The following is a 27,500-nucleotide window of genomic DNA, read 5'->3' as shown; positions in this document are numbered from 1 at the left end:
TATCTTAACAAGATATATATATATATATATATATATATATATATATAATTGTTATATCGAAAGTAAAAAAAAATTGTTCTATATAAGAAGGGCGAATATTGTTTTTTTTTTCCATTTTTCTTTTCCTCCCTTTCCTTTTCTTTTCTTTTTATCTATTTATTTGTTTATTTATTTGTTTTCTGTCTTTTTTTTTTTTTTTATTTTTTTTTTTTGTTTAACAAAATTTCTTTCCTCTCATTCTCATCAATTACTTTCCACTCTCTATTTTTTTCAATTTTTCTTTGCTCTGATACGAATGTCATTATTATCGTCACGCGAATTATATCACGAATTATATAAACGTTCGAATTTTCGTTTTCTATTATGTACGTGACAGAAACAAAATCGAGGTTCTAAGGAAGTCTATGAAAGAAGAAGGACGATGGTACACGGCTATCGAAGTATCGTCATACTTTTCTTTTTTTTTTTTTTTTTTTTCTTTTTTTTTTTTCGTCGTTTTTCGAAGCAAACCTTCTTTCTCTCTTAGTTCTCTCGGTGTACTAAACAGAGAAAAAGAGAAAGAGAGAGAGAGAGAGAGAGTTCTTTAATATTGCACACGTTACCGAGGGCTTCAAGGGTGGCACAATGTGCCACGGCTAAGATGACGAAAGAGAGTAAAGGGCTAGGGAAACTTTCTCTCTCTCTCTCTCTCTCTCTCTCTCTCTCTCTCTTTCTTTCTTTCTTTTTCTTTCCCTGTATTATAAAAGAGTCTCATGATGGTAAATCGTGCGAGAGTCCGAATAAGAGACCGCGAATAGAGAACGGAATAATAATAATAATAAGAAAAAAGAAAAAAAATGAAAAAGAGAGAGAGAGAGAGAGAGAGAGAGAGAGAGGAAGAACCGATATTGCGAAGTAAAACAAAGGTTCTAGGATTTTTATCGTTTTTCGTGCATTCCATTCGCTTCTCCCTACTCCTCTCCTCCCTCCCCCACTCCTCCCTCTCTCTCCTCCTTTCTTTTCCTTTTTGAACGATATCGTTCGAATAAATTCCGCTATCCGAAATTCAAATCATACCTTTATCGAATGCATTCCTCCATTCATTCGATTTTGGACTTGTTACGTATAATGCTTTTATTATTATAATTATTATTATTATTATTATTATTATTATTATTTATTTAATTTAATAAATTTATCCAATATATTCTTTATTATCGATCATCGATGTGGATTAAATATGTCTACTGAAGAGAAAAAAAAAATGAAAAAGGATAAAAAAGAAAAACAAAGAAAAGGAAGAAAGAAACAAATAGAAAAGAAAAGCAATATAAAGAGAATGAGAGAGGAGAGAGAGAGAGAGAGAGAGAGAGAGAGAAATTTCACGAATGAGACGAAGAAAATCTTGAAACTCTCTGTAAAGAAAATGACTGTAACTAAAGCAACGAGCTGGTTGATGACAACGATGGAGTCTTTTCTTGGACAGAGAGAGAAAAAAAAGAGAGAGAGAGAAAGAGAGAGAAAGAGAGACAGAGAGACAGAGAGAGACACGAGGATGAGGCCATAGGGTGTTTCTTGAAAAGGGAGGAACATTTTGTTAACGGGGGTGGATGGTAAAAAGAAGTTGTTTGTGAGAGAGTGAGAGAGAGTGAGAGAGAGTGAGAGAGAGAGAGAGAGAGAGAGAGAGATAAAAAGGTAGAAAGGTAGTGAAGAGAGCAGACAATAAAGCGACAGCGTAAAGCAAACGTTGGATACACACAGGTGGCCTTTGCTTTCGTTTGAACTCACAATCAGAACCAGCTAAAAATAGGACCCGTGACCCAACTACGCTCGATTCCACAATTATGAATTTCCCCTGTCCCCGACTATTTCTCACTCGGTGGACGAATCAATGCGGCGTTAATCGTGTGTGTCTACATATGAGAGAAAGAGATAAAGAGAGAGAGAGAGAGAGAGAGAGAGAAAGAGAAAGAGAGGGAAAGAACGACACACATATCGTTTGGACAAACTCACATATATTTTCATTAGAGAAAAGAAAATTGAATACTGGTTGAGAAATTTTCTTGAAAATATAATAAAGTTTTAGACATTTTTATGTATATGTATATATATATATATATATATATATATATATATATATATATATATCGATTAATAAATTCGATCTGGATAACGAAAGTTTTCTTTCACGTGTTTATGTTTGTCTAAGGATCATCAATCGAGTTCTCCGGTGGTTCGATGTTCTTTTCGAAATTATTCGATGATTTTTCTTAGCTCGAATTATCGTTCCCTAATAGGAAATATGAAAAAGGAAGAGAGGGGAAAAAAGGAAGGCCAGGAATGAAGGGGAAAAGAAAATATCTTTTTCTTTCTTTCTTTCTTTCTTTTTTTTTTTTTCTTTATTTTTTTTTTTTTCTTTTCTTTTTTTTTTTTCTTTTTTTCAACGAGGAAGAACTTGGGATCGATCTTCTGAGCGACCGCGATTAAAAATATCTTTAAAGGTGGGAAGAGAGAGAGAGAGAGAGAGAGAGAGAGAGAGAGAGAGAGAGAGAGAGAGAGAGAGAGAGGGAAAAAGTAGAAAATTATTTTTTGTCGTTATGTTGGTACGTTCATCGTACGCTTATAAGTAAAAAAGGAATGAGAGAGAAAGAGAGAGAAAAGAGAGGAAAAGAGAGAGAGAGAGAGAGAGAGAGAGAGATAGATAGATAGATAGAGAGTCAAATTTACGTGCTCGATTAATCGGCTATTCGAAACAATATCGTTGTTCGATATTACACTCTGCAACGCATATGCACCATGCATGCATGCATACATACATATATACATGCATGGATATATATATATATATATATATATATATATATATATATATATATATATATATATATATATGCTAGTTGTAACTTTCGTGTTAACCCACGCTCGTCGAGCCACATCGAGCCTTAACTACTAATTATTACGTAGCTCAACGCTAACGAACCTTCGCACCAATTAACCAACACATTTTTTCCTCCCCCCCCCTCCCGTATTATAGAAGCTTACAGATTAGACGATACTTTCAATCTCCTTTACGTCTTGCTCGTATAAACGGCTCGACGAAAATTTCTTTTGGGAAATATTCAATATACCAAAATTTCGTTTCACCGTGTACACATTTATATTGCAATGATTTATCAATGAACTTTAACCATACGAAATCTGTTTGACGTTGGTATTCTTCGACGAATGAAAGAAGTAAGAAGTGAAAGGAACAAACAAACAAAAAAAAGAAAAAAAAAAAGAAAAGAAACGAAGAAAGGAATGTAATAAATCGCAGGGCAGTATTAACGAAGAAGCAATGAACGAAAAAAAAGAAAAAAAAGAAAAAAAGAAAAAAAAGAAAAGAAAGAGAAAAGAAAAGAGGTAAAAATAAAAAAGCAAGAAGGAGCGAAGAAAATGTGTAGTGAAAAAAAATCTAAAGCTTGTGATAATATAGAAATAAATTGGTCTTATTACATTTAATTACCTTTCATAGGCGAGATCTTCAACGTGATATTATTTCAAACATCAAATTTCTCATTATTATTCAACGACAACTTTTATCCGTACTGTCGCTATCGCGAAACTTTATTTTCTCGATGAGCCATCAATTTTTTTCTTCATTTTTTTTTTCTTTTTTTTTTTTTTTTTTAGATCTACCTCTCGAAATTTTGCCGATAAGAAAGTAATAAATAGAAAGACGAATAGAAAGACGACGGAAGGTTGATACCGACCTTGCCAAAAAATCTCGATCATGAAGTATGCAGATAATACACACAAACACACACAGAGATACATAGACAGATAGATTAGATAGATAGATAGATAGATACATGCATACATATATATATATATATATATATATATATATATATATATATATACGTACATACATACATAAATGCAAAGTTTTAAACACGTACAAGGGGGATATACAACGTTCGATGCACCAGCGAACTGCAACGCGTCACAATAGCGCAACGTGTTTCTCCTGCCATAACCCAATTTCTCCAAGAATTCTTTTAAAAGTCCATATACACGTTAGGTATATATACATGTAGGTATACCGTAAGGGTAGAATGGCGAGGGAGAAGGGGGTGAGGGGAAGGAAAGTGGAAAGGGAGGATTGGGAAAAGGTAGGCGATACGAGAACTGAATGTACGATTTTCACGAAGGAGAAAGAGAGAGAAAGAAAGAGAGAGAGAGAGAGAGAGAGAGAGAGAGAGACAGAGAGAGAAAGAGAAATAAAACCGATATACTATACGAACATTAATAATTAAAATGCGACAGACGGTTTGCACCGGTAAGCTCGGTTCAGTAACGCCCGTAAAAAGGAAAAGGTCGCACCTTTTGGCAAGCACGGTGCAATATTCATAAATCTCTTAGGCCGAGGGAGAAATTGGACGACGTGCCAGAAAGTTAAAACGAAATGAAGAGATGCTAATCGTTTGGAACGATGCTCTCTCCCTTTCTCTCTCTTTTTATATATATATATATATATATATATATATATATATATATATATATAAATATGTGTAGGGTGACTCATGCCTCACAACAAATGGTATCTAAAAGGTATTCTAAAAAAAAAGGAAAAAAAAGAAGAAAGAAAAAAAATGGAGAAAAAAAAAATAAAAAGAAGGAAAGAGAAGAAAGAAAATGAATAATAATAATAACAATAAGATGATGATGATGATGATGATGATGATGAAGAAGAATATCACGAGGAATGAATTGAATGGATCGTTTAAAAGATCGATCGATCAATTATAATCGTAATTTATCTGAAATTATATGTAATGCAATTGTTCTCTGTATGCTTTGAGATTGACCAATCGTTTATCGTCAAGTGATAACAGATATATTTGGACAAATAATATGTAGATACAGATATCTACGGACATATATATTATATATATATATATATATATATATATATATATATATAATATTAAAAGGAGAAAGAGAGAGAGAGAGAGAGAGAGAGGGAGAGAGAGAGAAAGAGAATGGGAGAGAGATAGAAATAAAGAAATAGAGAGACGAAAACGTCCTGTTAATTTTTTAAAGGGATAAAATATATATCCGCAAAACCATCCCGTAGACTTACCGACACTAACATCCGACTAACACCTGCGCTCACCTTCTAGAACCTCCATTAAACCGGCACCGTTCGCCGTAGATTCTTATCTAACCGGGTTAATCTATCCTAGTCCTATCCCTAGGACTTTCTCTTCATCGTGTTAGAGAGCGACTTGACGTTTGTTTCGCACGTGTACGCCGATGTATGTTACGAGTTTAACGTAACGTGGGAGGGGTTTCAACCAAAAAGGGGGAAGTAAAAGGGGTAAGGAGAATATATATATATATACGTAGATGTACGACAAGTTAATGCTATTCCAACGGTGAATATCGCGTGACGAGAGTCCATCGAAGAAACTGCAGGAGTTTTAGCTAACGTCGTTGCTTCATCGTCTTTCGCATTCTTCGAAATATCTAATATTTTTTTATCAGTATATACCTTGCCGCCGCAATTAGAGATTTACTATAATACGTATACTTATGTATATATTTTATACTAAAAAAGAAAGATAGATAGATAGATAGATAGATAGATAGAAAGAGAGAGAGAGAGAGAGAGAAAAATAATGGATTTTTTCCCCCCTTTATTTCTTTTTTTCTTTTCTTTTTTTTCCTTTTTTTCCCACTTTTTTTTTTTGGTTCTACGTGACACAGAAGTGGGACATACATTTGCGTCGAGAATGAATCGTTTGATGAAACATAAAGTTCTTCTATTCTATCTCTCTCTCTCCCTCTCTCTCTCTCTCTCTCTCTCTCTCTCTCTCTCTCTCGTTCCTCTCGTAGGTAGATGTCATAGAAAAGGGATGAGAGAGAGAGAGAGAGAGAAGGGTAGAAAGGATGTTGGCTAACTACGATGATGACGACGACGATTACAACTACGCACACGTTGAAGATTTTTCGAAAGACTCGTGCTTTATCTGAAAGCGCTAGCGAAATGGGCTTTCTGAATGCTCGTCAAACCAAAAAGGGGGGCGTAAATAGAAGAGAAAGAGAGAGAGAGAGAGAAAGAGAGAGATAGAGAGAGCTCGATGAAGCTACGATTAATTCAAGGTTCACCTAACCCGAGTCACAACTCTTCGTTTCTTTTGCTACGAAACTCGTGTTCTCGTTACGCTTATTATGTTGACGTTCTTATCCAATCGGATCAATCCATTTTTTTCTTTTTCTTTGCTCTTTTAAATACTCACATATACATTTATATATGTATGTATGTATGTATGTATGTATGTATGTATGTATGTATGTATGTATGTATGTATGTATGTATGTATGTATGTATGTATGTATGTATGTATGTATGTATTTGTACAGGTTGAAAAAAAAAAAAATAATAATAATAATAATAATAAAGAAGAAGAAAGACGAGACAAAAATAAGAAAAAAGAAAAAAAAAAGAATCAAGAAAAGGATAGACAAGTTCGTCGAGAAAATTCAAACTTCATGATCGAACTTTATCCTCGAGTAATCGTCTCTCCTAAATGTTCGAATTTTTCATTTAGAAACTCAAAACATTCGATTACCTTTCGATTTATTTCTCTCGAATTATTACTACTACTACTACTACTACTACTACTACTACTATTATTATTACTCTATGAAAAAGAAATCAATGATTTCATTTTAATTACCTAGACGATTCTATCGCATATACGATTTCAGATTAAATAAATAGATTTATCGAACAAAGCTACAAAACTTTTTTCCTTTTTTTTTCTTTTTTTTTTTCTTTTTTTTTTCTTTTCTTTCTTTTCTTTTTACACTTTTTTCTCCTCATCTCTAACACCAATCCTCACGTAATTTATATTCCATCTTATCGAAGCAGTCGACGCGTTCCGTAGGATCCGATAAAGTTGATAGTAGCTAAAAGATAGAAAGAAAAGAAAGAAGAGGAAAGGAAAATAAATAGAAAAAAAAAAAAAAAAAAAAAAAAAGAAAAGAAAAACAGAAAGAAAAAGATATAATAAAAACATCAATCTGGTAAGATTCATTCGACCGAATCTGCCATTATAACGAAACTTTTATTCTCTCTCTCTCTCTCTCTCTTTTTTTATTATCAATAGAAATATTACAGGATCCCGTCTCGACGAGAGAATATAATAGGATGGGGAATCAATGGGGTATTAGAGAATCAATTTAAAAAAAAAAAAAAAAAGGAAAAGAAGAAAAGAAAAGAAAAGAAAAGAGAAGAGAAGAAAAGAAAAGAAAAAAAAAAGAACCATACAAAAAAAGATAATATAAGAAAAAGCTGAACGTAATTTTCGTCGGTCGTCGTCATCGTCGTCATTGTCGTATCCGTCGTCATCGTTGCTCGAACGAGAAATTTTTTCTATTTCTTTTTTCTTCCTCATCTTCCTTTCTTCCTTTCTTTCTTCCTTTCTTTCTTTCTTTCTTTCTTTCTTTCTTTCTTTCTTTCTTTTTTTTTGTCTTTTTCTTTGTCGATGCGCTGCATTGCGGCTGCAGCACAGCAGCCACCGACGCATTGCCAACCCCGTGCACTCCTATCGAAAGGACGCTGCGTCCGCTCAAAACCCACCTTTCCTCTCTCCTCCCCCACCTCACCCACCTCCCCCTTCCCCCTTCCACTCGCAACTCCAGCCCTCTCTTCGTTCTCTCTCTCTCTCTCTCTCTCTCTCTCTCTTTCTCTTCTTTTTCATCGTCGACCCCGAACTCACTACCTTTCTCTGACTGCTTTCTTTCGATGGGGGTCAAGTGCCCAAATAAATGGAGACTCCGAAATTAAGGACTTCGTTGATCTTATTCATTATTTTCCCATCAAATTTTCTAATTTCTACGGATTAGATTTATATTATATAGAAATAGAAATGATGATAGATAAAATCTATTTCTCTCTCTCTCTCTCTCTCTCTCTCTCTGTCTCTCTCTCTGTCTATCTATCTGTCTGTCTATCTGTCTGTCTGTCTGTCTGTCTGTCTGTCTGTCTGTCTGTCTGTCTGTCTGTCGTCTGTCTGTCTGTCTGTCTCTCTGTCATTCATGTAATATTTTTTGTAAGTCTTTCAATCGAATCGATTTTTACTCCTTCTCTAAAACAACGAACGAACAGATTTGTTTTCGTTTTCTATAAACTGATGTAAAACGAAATATATATATATATTTGTGTGTGTGTGTGTGTGTGTGTGTGTATGTGTCTATATATATATATATAAAAAGAAAGGATTTAGATGAAAGTCGAAGAGTTTAAAAAAGTTGTCACTCATTCGAAAATCATCGATGTCATCGAGCATGAGGATCGAATTAAATCAAAGATTTTTGAAAGGTTTTTCTTTCTTTCTTCTTTTTTTTTTTTGTTCATTCTTTGAATTTTTGCTTTTTTTTTTGTTTCTCTTTCTCTCTCTCTCTCTCTCTCTCTCTCTCTCTTTTTTCTTTTTTTTTTAGTAGAATACGTAACGTTGACAGTTTTCACTTGGTGATATTTCTTTGAATTTATCGGACACCATGTATTATATTAGAGTAGAAAATCAAAGTTTGCGTTGGATCGATTCATCGAGATTTTCGTGATCGTTGATCGTTAACGTGACCAGACGAATAATATCGTTTTAGCTCAACGGTGATCCCTCAATACCATCGTATATGTGCTTTTATGTATTTGTGTGTGTGTGTGTGTGTGTGGAAGAGGATTAAGTTAATTTATCGTTTCATTGTTATCGGGATTATAACGGTATACGTTCTAACGCGAATTATTATCTTTCCACAAATTTTCTATCGCTTTTATTCTTTAAAAAGAAAGAAAAAAAAATATATATATATATATGCATATACATATATGTGTGTGTGTGTGTGTGTGTGTGTATAATATCTAATTGAAAAAATTTGTTTTGAAGAAAACTTTTTGTTTTTACTTCTTTTCTTTCTTTTTCTTTTCTTTTTTCTTTTTCTTTTTATTATCAATCATCTCAATTCCAATTATGTATTATTAACAATATATAAAAATAATGCTTTTAAAATCATATCCTTATAACAGTTTACAATTAAATAAAAAATAATCTTACGAATTTTAACTTGCGCCTTGATAATCTTAATAATTTATAATCGTTCATTATTAAAAATAATTTATCAATTTTTTCTTAAACAAAAATATATCGAGAAACCAACTGAAAATTTCATTGCCAGTATAATTTTTAGTGTGCTGCTTGCGTGTGTGTGTGTGTATTTAAGTGAGTATTAATTAAGAAGAGAAGAAAGAGAAAAAAAAACAAAAAGGAAAAAGAAAAAAAAAGAAAAACAAAAAGAAACATAAATTTATTATTAATTCATTTGAAGAAAAAGCGAAACATAATTTTATTCGATCCTCTCGTTTATACACGTACGCGTATAGACACATAAATAAAAATTTGTATACAATATATATATATATATATATATATGTATATATATTTATACACATTTATATACATTTATATACATTTATACACATACACAAAGAGAACCTAAAAAGGGGGTTTGGGTTGTGCAAAATATGCTCGAGCTCTACTTCAATTTGGTTAAATGTGCGACCGAGTCCGGGGGATGGTTTCGACTGACGAAACTTTTCGTGGGTTTGTCGGCTTAAACATTAATTGGATTTGAGAGAGAGAGAGAGAGAGAGAGAGAGAGAGAGAGAGAGAGAGAGAGAGAAAGAGAGATAAACAAAATTCTTCCTTTTATAACTATACTCATTGCATCTGCTGCAACACTGCACTTTTAATACGAAGGATGCTCCGATTTTTGCAAATGAAAGTAAAAAGAATCTTTACGAACGGTTGATATTAAACGACTCTCGAGTATCGCCTCAAGCAAGGCGTACCATTACAACTTCAAAATATGTATTCATAGCTTTTGTTTTACGGATCTTATTTTTCTTCAAGGCAAACTATTTTTTTCTCTCTCTCCCTTTCTCTCTCTCTCTCTCTCTGTCTCTCTTTTTCTCAATTTTTCTTTTTCTCTCTCTCTCTCTCTCTCGCTCTCTCTTTTTTTTTTCTTTTTCATTGAAATCGATTCACTCGAAATCGATAAATATCACATAAGTTATATTCGTATCGTCTCTTTCTGACACTATACTTACAAGTTTCAAATATACAGTCCTTTCAAATGTACGTGGATTTTTATTTTTTTCTCTCATCACTTTTCCTCTGACAACATAAAGATTCAAGCGTTCAATAATTTTATCTATTTATTAATATTAATTAATTAATTAATTAATAAATTAATAATATTAATTATATTAATATAATAAAAATTATATTAATAAATATAATAAATTATATTAATAAAAATTAATAATGTTAATTAATTATAATTATAACGATAATGATAATTAATTAATTCTGTTACAAGAAAAAGAAAGAAAGAGTAACGTAAGATTTAAATATCCAATAAATATATATATATATATATATATTCATTTATAATAATAATAATACTAATAATAATAATAATAATGACAAAGATAATTATAATGATAATTATAATGATAAGTATTAACGAATTAAAAAAACTATCGGTGGGTTTTTTAATAATAATCAAAGAAAATAATAAATTCGACATTATATTTTATATTTGATATTATCTCTCTCTCTCTCTCTCTCTCTCTCTCTCTCTCTCTTTTGCTCATTATATCACTGTTTAATTTATTGCTTTTCAATTTATTCAAGTAGAAAAAAAGAAGAAGAAAATAGAACTCACTCTCGAAATCATTTACGAATGGTCCAAGGTTTATTCGTTTCTCCGAAAAGGCGAACACAAAAGAGGGGATGAAAAATAGAGGTAGAAAGTACAAAGGGGAAGGTACAAAGTCGTTTCGAGTAGAAGAATAGTACTCCCCGTGTCTGGTTTAGCCTGGTACGTTACTCCATTACTTTACTTCTACAATCGACTATATAATATAGTTATATATATATATACACACGTATATACTAACCATAAGTATATTGAATCTATAGTGTGGGCTAGCAAAATATTTGAAAACTTTTAGAAATTTAATAACAACTTTTACAAATGAAAATTCCATATATCTACGTAAAATATGTATGCATATATATATATATATATATATATATATATATATATATATACACATACATATATATATGTATGTATATAATTATCTTGAAAAAGAAAAAGCTTTTTAAAAATATCCTTCTTTTTTTTTCTTCTCTTTTTTTCTTTTCATTGCTTGCTTTAACAAAGGAGAAATAATTTAGTTTCTTTTCTTATTTTTCTCTTTTTTTCTTTTTTTTTTTTCTTTCTTTTCTTTTCTTCTTCTTCTTTTTTTTTCTTTTCTTTTTTTTTTCTTTTTCTTTTTTTTTACCTTCAATTCTAGACCTCTACATAGCCACTGAAATATTTAGGTTCATTATAATAAATTTTTTTCAAGGCTTTTAAAAAAGACAAAAAAAAAAAAAAGAGAAAAAAAGAAAAGAAACAAAAAAGGAAAAAAAAATGTCATTTCATTATGAAAAATTTTCTAAATATTAAAACGACGTTAAAAATCTATGATGTAACTTTTACAAATATATTTCTAATACGATGTAATACGTTATAGATATTAAATACAAATTGTACAATATGCCTGATAATTTACAATTGCTTGGTAATTGCGTAGTAATTTTTTGTAAAAAAAAAAAAAAAAAAAAAAGAAAAGAAAAAAAGATATTTTTTGAGAATTACCTATTCAAGTGTCAAAATACAATTAATATAATTACAATTGTATCAATATTTTGTATCAGATTTTGATACGATAAAAAATATTTTCTTCCTTTTTTTTTTTCTCTCTTTATTTCATCCTCTTCATCTTCTTCGTCTTCTTCTTCTTCTTCTTCTTCTTCTTCTTTTTTAATATTATAAGAAACAAAATATAAATCGTACAAAAATTAATATTAAATTTAAAACTTATTGAAAAGTATTGTTAATCAAATTTCTAACTTTGATTTGAATTAAGAATGAAATGTATCATTTCTTTGCGATACGTAAAAGATTTAAAATAAAAAAAGGAAGATAGAAAGAGAGAAAGAGAGAGAGAAAGAGAGAAAGAGAGAGAGAAAGAGAGAGAGAGAGAGAGAGAGAGAGAGAGAAAAGGGAAAGAAGAGAGATAGAAAAAATTCGATGATACACGAGTTAACGAAGAGAACCCCGACTTTACATGTACTCATCTTGAACCCCTCGAACAAGTTATTTTTCGTGGCCTGATGCTTGACCTAAAGTTATTTGCCGACTTTTCGAGTAGATATCGATCGACCGTTTCATACTATACACCCGAATCTCGAGTTGGTTATTCGAGGAGAGAGAGAGAGAGAGAGAGAGAGATAGATAGATGGATAGATAGATAGAGAGAGAGAGAGAGAGAGAGGACACTTCGCGCGGATTTTCTTTAAACCAGCAAGAGCTACATTCTTTCGAGTAGCACATAAGAATGCATCGAATAAATTGGATTCATCGAGTAAAATTTTGTGCATTCTCAATTATTGTATCTTAATTTCTTCTTTCTTTTTTTTTTTTTTCTTTTTGTCTTTTTCTTTTCCTTTCTTTATTTCTCTCTCTCTCTCTCTCTCTCTCTCTCTCTCTCTTTTTTTTCCTTTTCTTTCTTTCCTTTTCTCTTTTCTTTTTTAAATTTATAGATATTACGACGAAACCGAACTCTAAATTAAAGGAAAGAAGAAAGAGAAATAGAAAAAAAAAAAAGAAAAAAAAAATAAAGAAAGCAAAAAAGACACGAAAGAAAGAAATTTATATTTGTTAAGATTGAAAATGAACAATACGATATATTTAATATGGCTCGTTATATAATCGTGTGATTAACGTTGAAACTTTTTTTTTTTTTTTTTTAATGAATATTATAAATAATTGATCATTTATAATGAATTTCATGATATTTATAATAAAATATCAATGTGTAATAGAAGCGATCAATTGTTATGTCGATTTAATGCAAGGAAAAAAAAAAAGATAGAAAAAGAAAAAGAAAAAGAAAAAGAAAATAAAAATAAAAAAAGAAGAAGAAGAAGAAGAAGAAGAAGAAGAAAAAAGAAAATGTCAGTATTTTAATTATAATATTAGTAAATATAATAATTTATGATAAATAATATTTATGATAATACTCATAACGCTTAACTCAACCGCTTAATTAATTATATTGAACATTTATATTACGTACTTATATTTTATTATAAATACTGACCGAAATATTCGTCCATATATATATATATATATATATATATATATATATATATATATAATATATACATATTGATCATTTATTTTATAATAATACTTAATATTAATTAATTAAAACACTGATCAAATAAATAGACAGAGAGGGAGAGAGAGAGAGAGAGAGAGAGAGAGAGATGAGTGATTACATATATAACATTTTTCTTCCATTTCATTTTCTTTTTATATTTTTTTGTTTTGTTTTCTTTTCCAAATTAAAATGACGATAAATTTAATTGAAATATAATATAAGAATTATGATAAATAAATAATATAGCGTTTCTAAGGGACAAATAATTATCTACATGCGATCGTTAAAGATAAAAGAAAGTTGCATTCTTTAGAAATAGCCGCTTGTCGATCTAGAAGAGAAAAAAAAATTCTGTCATATCGCAGCTTCCATCAAGATCTCGAATCTTTGAAAGAGAATGACTTTACACACACACACACACACACACATATATATATATATATATATATATATATATAATTATAATTGGTTGATATGGAAATAAGTGACAGGCATCGAAAGGTAAAAAAGCAGATATAAAAAAAAAAAGAAAAAGAAAAAAGAATCGTGAAAAGTTATCTGCACTTTTTCTTTTCGTAATTGAAATTTTTTTCTTATACCTCATCTAGTAATTCTATTGACTTCTCAAAAAAAAAAAAGAAAAAAAAAATATCCATTCATTCGATCCAATTTTAAAAAGGTTGTTCCATTCTTAAAAATCATCTGTTCAATTTTGTATATATTTATATATACACAAACACACACACACACACACACACAAATATATACAGTAATGGATTCGAAGAAAAGGCGTATAAAAAATGAATAGTTTCCGCAGGAAGATGGCATTTCAAAAGAAGGGCAGGGTAGAGGAAAAAAAGGAAATAATAATAATAATAATAATAAAAATAAAAATAAAAATAATAATAAAAAATGAGTGCATTCTATTTAAGAGTTAAGATTCGACGAACGTTAGATAAGAAAAGATTGATAGTACACATTTATCGAGGAAGTATCGCGTGAACTTTGCACGTCCATTCTACGATCCTTATTGTTCAGGATATAGTGGAGAAGGGTGCACGCAGTTTGGTGGAGAGGGGACAGGGAGGTTGAGGTGATTGTCGGTAGGGTTGAATATCGGTAGAATGTTGGGCGTGGGAGATATCTTCTTGTCCGAGCAAACAAAAGGGACGTATCAATTACGAGGTCACTCGGAGGGGGCGGGGGGTTGACTCTTTGCACGACCATATCCGTTGCGATGTCCTATCGCTTAATGGACTCCCCGTCCAGTCAGTTAAAGTTAATGTTTATCATCATCGATGTTACGAAAATACCGAAATTTTTGTGACCACCTGTGTGTGTGTGTGTATATACCACTGATCCTCTTTCTTCTTCTCTGTGCTCCTTCGTTTTTTTCTTTTTTTATCTTTCTCACTTTCTTTCTTTCTTTCTTTTTCCTTTTTTACGATCCATCAAGAGCCAATCGATCGTTCGGTTGACGATCAATTGGGGGCGGGGGAGGGTGGCGGGGGAGGGAGGAAGAAAGGGAGAGGGAAAGGGAGGACGGTGGATTAGTACGAATTAATTCGAAATGTCATAGCAATAAAAATTTTCATAGGAACCAGAACTCTTATCGAAGTTGTTAGAATAAAAGGTGAGAAAGAAATATAGCGATAGAGATAGAGCTAGAGAGAGAGAGAGAGAGAGAGAGAGAGAGAGTGAGAGAGAAAGAGAGAGAGAGGGAGAGAGAGTGAGAGAGAGAAAGAGAGCATGCTCGTTATTGTCTTAATATATGCCAGAGGTACACCGTCCGACTTGCTGCGACGTTAACGAGCCGCGGAACGGTGTCGTGGTTTAAGAAGGGAGGAGAAGACCTTTCGCTTTAACGACTTCGTAAAGACAGGCTTCGGACCTCGGAGAAATGAGAGGGATGAGAAATAAAGAAAGAAGAGAGAGAGAGAGAGAGAGAGAGAGAGAGAGAGAAAGAAAGAGTTAGGTCAATATTTGACTCGCACGAGGTAACTGGGTCAAGGATTATTACTGACGTCTGAATGCCCGACTATCGTCTTCTTGATCTACTGATATCTCTTCATTGCCGCTAATGTCTATTTGGTGATAAAGTAAATAAACTTAATAAAAAGATTCGTCAACCTGTAGATAAATTTATCATAAATACATGGATACTTTTACATTTATATATACATATATATATATATATATGTATGTATATGTATATGTATTGTATATTACAAGAGACCTTTTCTTCTCACCCATTTTTTGTTTCCTTCGACATTGATTTGACTTTTGTGTAGAAGAGAAACGATTTTGTTTTTCTCTTTTCTTTTTCATTTTTTTCTTAACTTTATTTTCTTAATTTTATATCCTCCTCTTCTTTCCCTCTCTCTCTCTCTCTCTCTCTCTTTCTATGTATATATATATATATATATATATACAAATTTGATAACTTAGCCGACTTAAAGAATAAGAAACTTTTATGTATCACATAGAACTCATTTCGAATAACTTACTTTTCTTCTTTTAACTTTACAAAGTAGTAACTTAATGATTATAAAGGTAGAAAAACAAAATTCGTCAGGAGTTATTAGATATGTTAAGTCGTGTTAGTGTAACGGAGATAGAGATATAAATAGGGATAGATAGATGGATAGGTGGATAGATAGAGAGAACAAGAGAGTGACAGAGAGAGAGAGAGAAAGAGAGAGAGAGAGAGAGAGAAGGAAATACGTTAGCGAGATCACTAATTGGCGGAAAGAGCAAAGTTGAGGGATTAGCCATCTGTTAATCTCAAGTGGGGTAGGAAACTACGTTCGTCGGCAGTCAGCCAGCCATTCTGCCAGCCAACCAGCCAGCCAGCCAGCCAGCCAGCTAGCCAAGTAGCCAACCTGGCAAAATCGTCAAAAGAGAGAGAGAGAGAGAGAGAGAGAGAGAGAGAGAGAGAGAGAGAAGGAAAAAGAAGGAAGAAAAAGAGGAAAAACGAGCCCTGGTAATTTTTGCACGTGCACGAAACTCTGGCCTCTGGCATAGTCGAGATAATCGAGCTAAAGCTTAGTATTTGAAACGACATATCTTCTCTCTCTCTCTCTCTCTCTTTCTCTTTCTCTTTCTCTTCCTCCCTCTCTCCTTCTTCGTTTAATCGTGCGCCACTTTTATCCTTCTTCGTTTACCACCCTTTTTCATTTCTTCATACATACATATATTTATATATATTATATATATATATGTATGTGTGTGTGTGTGTGTGTGTGTGTGTGTACGTGCATTTTTTTTTCTTTCTATATCTACGTGTGCAGTTTCTCCTCCCCCTCCCTCCCCCTTCTCCCCTCCACCTCAACCTCCCCCAACATCACCTTCTCCTCCTTCACCTCCTACCTCTCCTCTTCTCTTTTTCTCTCTCATAGTTATAACATGGCTCACTGTTTCAATGTATTCGTGCGGGCACGTTGCAGAGTTTGCACCGTACTACGAATGTGGCTTGTACTGCAGATACGTTGCGGTTCTGGCCTCCTCTCCTCCCTATTACATGCTCACCAGGCACAAACGTGATACATAACATCGTTCCTATCAAATTCTTCTACTATCATTACTACGTTACGTAAAAATTTTTAAACGCTTTGCTATTTCTTTTTTTTTTTTTTTTCATCGGGGAATTAATTGAAAGAAAATTAAGGACTAAACAAAGAAACATTGATAATAATATTAATAATAATAATAATAATAATAATTATTATTATTATTATTTCTTTTTAATAATAATAATAATAATAATAATAATAATAATAATAATAATTATTATTATTATTATTATTATTATTATTATTATTATTATTATTGTAATAAACAAATAAGGAAAGAATTTAATAAAGGAGATTAAATTTTCGAAAGAAGGCAAGAGAGAGAGAGAGAGAGAGAGAGAGGGAGAGAGAGAGAGAGAGAGATAGACTCTCGATCGATTTACGTTAACTTATTATTTTTTTTCCTTTTTTTTCGTAAGAAAATAAAAAAGAAAGAAAGAGAAAAAGAATTATCAAGAGGATGTCCTTCTCGATGCGATAAAAACGCTGGATTTATTTTCGAAATGAGATTTCCCTTGTTTATCTTTTTTTCTATTGGATCGTGAACTGTTACGTAACGTCGTCGACTATTACTTGTTTACCAATAGAAATTATGTTAGAACACTATGCGAAAAGAAAATCCAATTGATCTATTATCTATTGAAGAATTATATGATCTATAATGATGATAATTCTATGATACGTTTGGGATAAAGAAAATTTCGAGTTTTAACAATTTTCGAATTTATTTGAAATGTTTTGCGAATTTTTCACCTTTTTTTTTTTCTTTTTTTGTTTGTTTGCTTGCTTTTTTTTGGTCTCCTTCTTCTTTTCTTCCTTTGCTTTTTTTACTCTTAATTCATACGACTGTCTCGTCCCATCAAATAAAAAAAAAAAAAAAAAGAAAAAAAAAGAGAAAAAAAAAGAAAAAAGAAAAATAACGAGATTAGAAAATTATGTCGCATGAGATATTCTATTACGTTATGCCAAACATAATAAAGATCTGTTAAAGGATGCATTAATCATAAATGATTTTTATTTTCGTACGATTAAAAAATACGAGATTAGAAAATTAAATTATATGAAAGCATAAGATTATTCCATATATATAAGTATTGTATCTGAGATTGGTGTTCGATATATATATATATATATATATATGTGTGTATAGTTATTTCTTATATCTAATTCGAATATAATATAAACGAGAAAACAAAATTACACGTATTATAAGGTATTCTAAATGTAAAAGTAATCGACGTTAAAATGCATTCGTTATATCTACTTCTTCTTTCGAACTTTCATATAATTCTGATACGAGATTAGAAAACTAAGTTACAAGCATCATAAAATATTTCAAAAGTAAAGCTATTGCACCTGAAAATATTTTTAATGAGTATACCTATCTTTGTGTTCCTTTTTTTTTTCTTCCTACTTTTTTTTTTTTTTTCTTTTTTCTTAAATTTAAAACTCTCATATCTACGATAATAAGCGCATAGGAGAATTAGAAAGTTAAATTATAAGGAAAAACAAGAAGATATACTAAACGTAAAAAAATAATTACCCGAGAGAATAATGCATTCGTTGTACATATATATACATATATATACATATATATACATATATATACATATATATATATATATTTTTCTTTTTATGTATGAAAAAAATTTCATATCTAATTCACGAATAAGAAAATTAAAAATGCAAAAGTAAAAAGAAAAGAAGATAAATAAAAAAAAAAAAAAAAAAAAAAAGAAGAAAGGGCAAATAAAAAAAGATCGAAAGGAAAATAACAAATATTTTAATATTTAATATTTTCTTAACGAATGCGTATGGTGTTATCTTTTATTTTTCATATATATAGAAAAAAAAAAAATATATATATATATATACATATACGCACTTATATCTACGATTAAAGGCATATAACATATCGAACAATAATAGAAACGAATAGGATGATTTAAAAGTTAACAAGAGCGTATTAGAAAATTTTTATAAATTACATTAAAATTAGAAACGTATAAATGAGATATAATGAAATATTTCAAATGTAGGGGAAGAACCATTAGAAAGCTTTTCGCGTTTAAATTTAATATTATAACGTGTCACCTTATTCAGTATATTTTGTGAGAATACTCAGACGTAAGTTCGCGACCGATAATTTCCGGTGTTGAGTAAGGGATGAAAGGGGTGACAAAGAGAGAGATAGAGAGCGAGAGAGTGAGAGAGAGAGAGAGAGAAAGAGAGAGAGAGAGGAAGAGGAAGAGAGAGGTTGTCGCGCATAAGCGGTTGACACCGACGAAGGGTAAACCGCGAGACGTCGACATCGTCTCTCTCTCTCTCTCTCTCTCTCTCTCTCTCTCTTCTTCCCTCGGGCGTCTTCGTCGGGACTTCGAACTACCAAGGCCTTTGACATTGTAACCAAGTTCTCTCTTAACTCGTATAAAGCCGTGACCGGTTCATGGCCACTGAATGGCTTCTGTCGTTGACTCTCTCTCTCTCTCTCTCTCTCTCTCTCTCTTTCTGTCAGTCTATCTCTATCTCTCTTACTCTCACTCTTTTTCTATTCTTTATTTTACCATTTTAGTTTCGCAAAGACGCCGTCGTCCTTTCTTCTCTCCTCTTTCTTCTCTTTTAAGAACGTTTTCTTTTAACATTTTTTGAATCCCTCCCCCACCCCACCCCACCCTTTTTCTCTCTTTCTCTCTCTCTCTCTCTCTCTCTGTCTCTCTCTCTCCATTTTGTTGTAACCCTTTGATACCTTTCAAGCACGAAAATCTGTTCGCAGGACCTTACACGATCTCTTTCTGTCTCTCTCTTTCTCTCTATTTCTCTTTTCTTTTTTCTTTTCTTTTTTCTTTCTTTTCTCTTCCTTTTCTTTTCTCCTTTTAACGCCAATGACTTCCTTTTCATTTTACGATATATTTTTGTCACTCTCTCTTTCTCTCTCTCTCTCTCTCTCTCTCTCTCTTTTTTTCAAAAAGAACTTTATATTTTTTATGATAGACAATTATGAATCTTCATAAGACATTCCATTCGAATATAAAAACAATTTGTTGTGACGATTTTATTTAACCGAAATCCCTCTACAAGTCCATGAAATTTTTATAATAGGAATTTTGAAATATCCTGTATATTATTTTGTTATATATATATATATCTATATCTATGTATTTAGATAAATATAATTTATTTATATAAAAAAAAAAAAAGGCATAGAAAATATCAAATCAAAATTATTCACGAACAAACATGGAAGAATAATAATAATACGAAGGATTGATGATAATTTTGACATTAATTTTAATAATAATAATAATAAAAAAAAAAAAAAAAAAAAAAAAAAAAAAAAAAAAAAAAAAAAACGATATCTGCAAAATCTAATAAAACTTTTTTCCGATATATTATTACATGCGTACGTAAATACAGGCATGAAAGAAATCGTAACATATAAGCAAATATATAAAACTTAAAAAAAAAAAAAAAAAAAAAAAAAAAAAAAAAAAGACGGCGAGAGAGAAAAGTTTTTTATTTTTTTTTTTTTTTTTTTATAAATTTCATATAAATTTCAAACGTGGATGATGAAGCTATAAAAACTCGATTGTTGATTATCGCACGAAGTGACGTTCCTTGATATTTAATCGGAAATATATTTATGTACATTTGCGATCACGTCGAACTGTATGATAAAATCGATAATCGATAGTAACAGTAGTACCAGCAAAGAGCAGTAACTTAGTAGTAATAGTAGTATTATTACTAGTATAAGAAATAGTAGCTATAGTAATAGAAGCAATAGTAGTAGTAGTAATAGTAGTAATAGCAGCAGAAACATAAATAGTAATAGTAGTGATAATAATAATAGTAATAGTGCCAGTAGTAGATTTTTGTCAGATAGGAGAGAGTACGATGGAGGTAGAAGGGATGGGAGGGGGTTGGTTGGTTAGTTGGTTGGTTGGTTGGTTGGTTTGTTGGTTGGATGTTTGGTTGGTTGCTTGGTTGGTTGGTTGGTTGGTTGGTTGGTTGGTTGGTTGGTTGGTTGGTTGGTTGGTTGGTTGGTTGTAGGGCGGCCTGCAAATTGAAAATTAATCCCACGCTCGTTTGTCGTTGGTTTTATCGCGGTCGATCCTCCTCTCATTACGTCATACTCGCATAGACAGCGCGCTTCCCGAGCGTTCAAATTGCGCTGACAATTTCATCCGTGCTGTCAACCGAATAAGAGAGCGAGCGAGTTATAGCTTAGCTAGCCAATAAGAGAGAGAGAGAGAGAGAGTGAGAGAGAGAGAGAGAGAGAGAGTAAACTACGTTGCTGCTGGTGCTATAGCTACTGTTACTGTTATTGCTGATACAGTTGCTGTTATCGCGCTGATGTTGATGTTGGTGTTGCTTTTGTTGGTATTGGTGATGCGTGTGGCCGCCGAGTTGCATTTACGAGTTGTAAACACGTGACAACACGTTTTCTACATTCCGTGACTATAAATCTGTACGATTTTGGATGATTAAAACGGGTGAAGGAAAAGTCAGAGTGCATGCTTCAAAGTCTCTTTCTCTTTCTCTTTCTTTCTATCTCTCTCTCTCTCTCTCTCTCTCTCTCTCTCTCTCTCTCTTTTCTGTTTCTCTTTTTGTACGTATATACGTTTTGTTCTGTTTTCTTTCTCATTCTGTCAGAGGTACTTATACATATGTACATAGGTACATAGGTACATAGGTAATACATGTATTACCTATATACACATCTCTTGGAAAAGCTGGGAAACCTACTAATAAGTCTTATTCACGTGTAGAAACGTAAAGGTTTGAAAATGTCGAGTGGGAGAACGACGTCGTCGTCGTAGTGAATATGCCACATCGTAATTTCCTCTATGCCGGATTCTGTTTCAAAAGGAAGAAGACCTTCCGCTGTTACAATGTAAAACAACGCGAAAGGCATTAGAGCTACGTTCGTTAGGATGTTCCTCGTTCTTCCTCTTTCCCTCCTCGTCCTCTTCCTTCCTCTTCCATGTGCTTCCAATATCTCTCCCAATGTTCCATTCGTTACCTATAAATATCTCTGTAATATCTGCATGATGATGGACTATGGAGTGAATTTTTTTTTTTTTCTTTTTTCTGATTTTATTTTTCCCTTCCTTTCTCTCTCTCTCTCTCTCTCTCTCTCTATCTCTCTCTCTCTTTCTCTTATTATGAATTTTTCGCAATAATAAGAGTATAACAATGTTTAAACTATCGAACGTACGAAGATTTTATTGTGATTAATGAAATCTTATAATACGAGTAGAACGAAACGTGACGAAGAGCATAAATGTATTTATCGATACCACCTGGCCCACCTCGCCCTCCCCCTTAGCCCTCCTTTTCCTCCCCGTTAATACTATCACCATCGTTTTAAATTAAAACGTTTAATTTAGCGGCTATTAATTCTTCTTAGCTTTAACGCTCAACGTTTGAAAGATCAAAATGAAATAATACTCCTTTTATCCGATTCGATTCGATTCGATCGAATTATCATTGAAATTTGTCGGTTGTTTTTCGACCTTTTAAATTTCCCGCCAACTTGTACTTAATTCGTTTTTAACGAATAGTTAAAATTCGATTCTAATTCGTCGAAAAAAAATTTCATTATCCTTCCTTCCTTCTTTCCTTCCTTCCTTCCTTCCTTCCTTCCTTCTTTAGATTAATGTCATCTAGGCGTTATCGTGTTTTATCACGATGTTGTTTCCCGTCTGTCTGACGGTCAGGAAAAAAACAGGATGCTAAAATTAGAGGGCGACGTTTAACGTTTAGGTGATATCTGAAACGATAACCAGAGAGATAAATACACCAGACGAGTTCGTCCATCTGCTATTCACGAGATTCATCGAGCTCAAAATTCCTTCCTATTTATGTATCCTACGTTTCTAGATACATACATATATGTATGTATATATATTTAAATATGTATGTATATATATATGTATATATGTATATATGTATATATATACATCAGTATCCACCTGACGGATTATCCAGAAATGCATTATTCTCTATCTTGTTGAAGAATATTTCTCTCTTTCTCTTTCTCGTTTACAACATTTCTACGAAATTTTTCTTTATACTGTAATATATTAAAAGTACAAAATAATTATAATGAATTTCATTAAAAAAAAAAAATATATATATTACAATACTATTACAATACAAAATAATATAATAAATTAAATAAATATTATAATATGATTAATAGTATTTTTTGTTTTGTTTTGTTTGGTCTTTCTTTTTTTCTTTTTTTTTTTTTTTTTTTTTTACTAATTTTATCATTTTTCGTTTTACACATTTAATAGAAATAATCTATTTTTATTTAAGAAAGAATTATTATAATTTTCTTTTCTTATAAAATTATTAAAATAATTATTGAGATTAATGAATTATACATTTAATTACGCGATAATTGCAATTGTAAAAAGGTTAATGCTTTATTATTGTCTATATTTTAAAAGAAGATCATTTAAGGAATAGAATTATTAATCCTAATTTATGATAAATCGTTCCTAAGAACGATTAATTTTTTTATTGTTTGGGAATGATTTTTAAGAGATAGGATTTTTAGAAAGATGGAAGACATTATTATTTCGGTCATTCTTTCTCCTTCATCGATCTTTCTTCTATTTTTTAATCATTCTTATCAAGACAAAATTTTTGTTTCTTTTCACTTAGCATAATCGAATTAACACCATTAACATCCACGTAATGCAATAATATTCGGGAACCATATTCAAAAATCACGTCTTACGATACTTTTCAATTTTTTCCAATTCGAAAAATCAAAAAAAAAAAAAAAAAAAAAAAAAAAAAAAAAAAAAAAAAAAGAAAAAACAAAAAGTAAATTCTAACAAGATAAGGACGAATAATTGTTTTCTATTGGAAAAAAAATAAATAGATTCGATTTCGCTAATCAATAAAAACAAAAGTAGAAAAGAGAAGAAAGAAAGAAAGAAAGAAAGAAAGAAAGAAGGAAAGAAAAAAAAACATAAAAAGATAAAAAGAAAAGAAGAAAAAATGGTTAGCCTAAAACTTTGAACCATCCTGAAAGAAAAGTTTTCTTTCCCTTTTTTTTTTTTTTTTCTTTCTTCCTTCCTCCAATAAATCGTGACAATGGGGAATTGAAAATTAATACGAATATATAACTTCAGTGGAATTTAATTTACGATCGTAATTATCGTGGTAATAAAAATAGAAGAATTAGAAAAAGAAATAGGGGAAAGAAAGAAAGAAAGAAAGAAAGAAAGAAAGAAAGAAAGAAAGAAAGAAAGAGAGAGAGAGAGAGAGAGAGAGAGAGATAATAAAGTCAGTAGTGTATCTGCAACGGCTGCATGCCAAGGTATGACAGGGTAAAAGGAAGTGTGTATCACTGGTATCGGAGTTATGGATGGCCCATGGGCACGCTAACCCAGTGACATCTCTAGGTCAGTCTCAACCCCTTCCTATACTTTGTCTTCTCTCTCTCTCTCTCTCTCTCCCTCTCTCTCTTTCTCTTTCTCTCACTCTTACTAGAGTCTAGTATACACATATACATGAGAAAAGAGATATATAGATACATAATGAATATAAAGGTTTGTGTACACCTTGTAAAATGGATACCTACGACACAATGTAGAAATCGAGAAGTACGATAGAGAAATGGAAGGGTTAATCGGGGGTGAGAGAATTGTGGGGAACGAATGAGGTGAATTAAGGGGAAGGTTGGTTAAATAAGCGAAAGCGGCCGATCGTTCCGCAAAGCTTCTCCGCAACGGAACTTTCTACTAATAAGTATGCACGGACTTTCGTGATCGGTCCGACAGAGAGACACAGGCAGACACAAATACATATATACATACATACATATATATATATGCATGTATAATCATAGACAGATACATACATATACACATGGTTGTTTGCGAGAGCCTTTTATGGAGGATGCTATTATTAAACCTTAGCCGAATAAAGCAAGTCAAAGTGCAGCCTGAATTTCGAAGGAAGTCGTCTTAAGGTTGCCTCTCTCTCTCTCTCTCTCTCTCTCTCTCTTTCTCTCTCTCTTTCGACAAGTAGAAGATACCTATGTATATTCTCTTCGTTTTCTTAGGACGTACACGCGATCTTTGCCATGTCTGGAAAAAGGTAAGGTCGTCGGGCGTCGAATCGAGGTCAGACCACCTTATCCGAATACCTCCCTTTCTCTATCTTTCTCTCTCTTTCTTTTTCTCTTATTTCATTTTCGTGGGTTGAGGGATGATGAAGTTCTAAGGTGATGGAAGGGGCAAAGAAATGGAAAAGTTTCTTTCTTCGTCGATAAAATTTTTATCGACGATTAAAAACATATTTCTTTGTTTTTTTCTTTCCCCATCCCCTCCCCCACATCTCCTCTTTCTCTCTTTCTCTATCTTTCCATCCCCCAAACTATTATTCTCTCGACGATTATTATTTTTCCATTGATTTAACATAAGATCTATTATTACATTAAACTATGTTGCCTTATGGATACTTCGTTTTGTTTTACATGATTACGATTTTACATGATGCTGTTTGTAATGTTTTATCATTAAGATGAGATCTTTTTAATTTTGAGAGTTTCTCTTTTTTTCTCTCTCTCTTTTCTTTCTTTTTTCTTTTTTCTTTTTTTTTTTTTTTTTTTTTTCTCAATCATAATTCTCATAGAATGATTTAGAGATCAATTCAATATCGACGAGAAAATTAATTATCAATCGTTATGATTCGTTGAAGTAATGAATTTTCGATAGAATTGTTTGAATATTTCGCAATTTTTTTAATTTTAACATTTTTTTTTCTTTTTTTTTTTTTTTTTTTTTCTTTTCAAAAATTCGATTTAAAAAAGAAAAAGCTTTGCGTTATACATCGACGCACGTAATACGTCGATTTAAGAGATCACTCTTTCGTTAAAAAAAAAGAAAAAGAAAAAAAAAAAGAAAAGAAAAAAAAATTACATTGCAATTGTTCAAACAAAATTTACGATGTAACATTTTCATCGACGTTTAAGGATTTCGTGAAACTTTATTTCTTTCTTTTCCTTCATGATTATATGTAACGCAATGTAGGACGAAAAGTTTTACGGCAATTTTAAAAATTGACCAATCCCTTTTTCGAGACTTTTTTGGGTTGATCTTTTTCTTTTTTTTTTTTTTTTATTTTTTCTTTTTTTTTTTTCTGTCCAGATTATAAGAAAGTTTCTAAGGGAGTGGTGTTCCTTTTCTTTCCTATTTCTTTTTTATTCCTTTTCTTTTCTTTTTTTTTTTTTGTAAATCACTTAGAAACTTTTAATCCACCCTTTCGATCGATTTTTAAAAGTTCAACCCCTTGTCTAAAAATTAAATTATTCTTCATTATGTAATAATAAATTTCGTGGATTGCTTTTGTTTGTCGAATTTAACGATATAATTAATTTCAATATTTAAAGGTTACGATTAATTTCATTTTAATCGAGGAAAGATTTTTAATTACCCTTCATAATCTATATCAACGGATAATCTTTTTACGATCTTATCCCATTTTGTTTTTGAAAATTAAATAAACCTCATTGTTTTCTTTTCACAAAGTGGATAATGAATCTTCTCTCTTGATTTTCGCAATTGTGAACGATCTTTAATGATCTTTAACAGGAAGATAAGAAAGGAAACCAAAAAACGAAGAAAAAGAAAAGAAAGAGAGAGAAAGAGAGAGAGAGAAAGAAAGAAAGAAAGAAAATGAGAGAAAGAGAAAGATAAGGAAAACGATAGCCCTTCGTGCATTTAAACGGTTTACGTGTATTGTTTAAAATGATGAAAAGCGTTTAATCTCTAAAGTATCATCATTTCTTACTTCTAATGAACTTTTTGTAATGGGAATACATAGAAATAAACAAACAAAATAAACATTAGAAAAAGAAGAAGAAGAAGAAGAAGAAGAAATTACAAGTATTAATTAAAAAGCAATTAACAGATATAATACGTTCGATGATACGCATCAATTAATTTTGAATTAAATCGTTAATTCAGTCGCATCTCTTTGAAAGTTTTTTGATCGTTGAAAAAGGCCAAAAGAAAAAAAAAAAAAGAAAAAAAAAGAAAGGAAGAAAAAAGAAAAAGAAAGCAAAGAAAATTCGGATAAAACCGACGATCGATTATATGCAAAAATATGTATATGATGTACTTCTAAAAAAAAAAAAAAGAAAAAAAAAAGGAATCATAATACTTACATATAGATATTACATAATTGCATAGGTATAAAATATTTATAGGTAGAAAATAAAATGTAGTATTGTATGTATATATTTATGTATATATATATATACATATAGATCACTATAATGCATTTGAAATTCAAATCAATGGTAAATCAATTTTCTTCATGCTTGGAAATAATTTTCCTTCTCTTTATACCCCTTTACCACTTACCACCCACTCTTTCTGACTCTCTCTCTCTCTCTCTCTCTCTCTCTCTCTCTCTCTCTCTCTCTCTCTCTATCTCGCTCTCTCTTTTCAATGATCTTTCGTGATCGTGAAATCATTTATACTTCACGAAATCATTTGCGATCCTCTCCTCGATACGTAATAATGAGATCGGTGTATAACGCCCATTGTTTCGTGGACAACAATAACGTTTGATTTCTCCATCGGTTTGTC

General features: G+C 31.4%; 1 protein-coding gene across 4 annotated transcripts in view; it reads left to right on the top strand.

Annotated features, from left to right (window-relative positions):
- The window catches only part of LOC118445537 (acetylcholinesterase), an 81,741-nt gene that overhangs the window by 4,921 nt on the left and 49,320 nt on the right, over nt 1-27,500 (top strand). The gene's annotated exons all lie outside the window — the stretch shown is intronic.

The sequence above is a fragment of the Vespa mandarinia genome, chromosome 10, assembly GCF_050613455.1.
Source record: "Vespa mandarinia isolate Hongniang chromosome 10, ASM5061345v1, whole genome shotgun sequence".
In the NCBI taxonomy this organism is placed as follows: domain Eukaryota; kingdom Metazoa; phylum Arthropoda; class Insecta; order Hymenoptera; family Vespidae; genus Vespa; species Vespa mandarinia.
The sequence above is the reverse complement of the archived record's forward strand: the minus strand, read 5'-3'. Positions and strand labels throughout refer to the sequence as shown.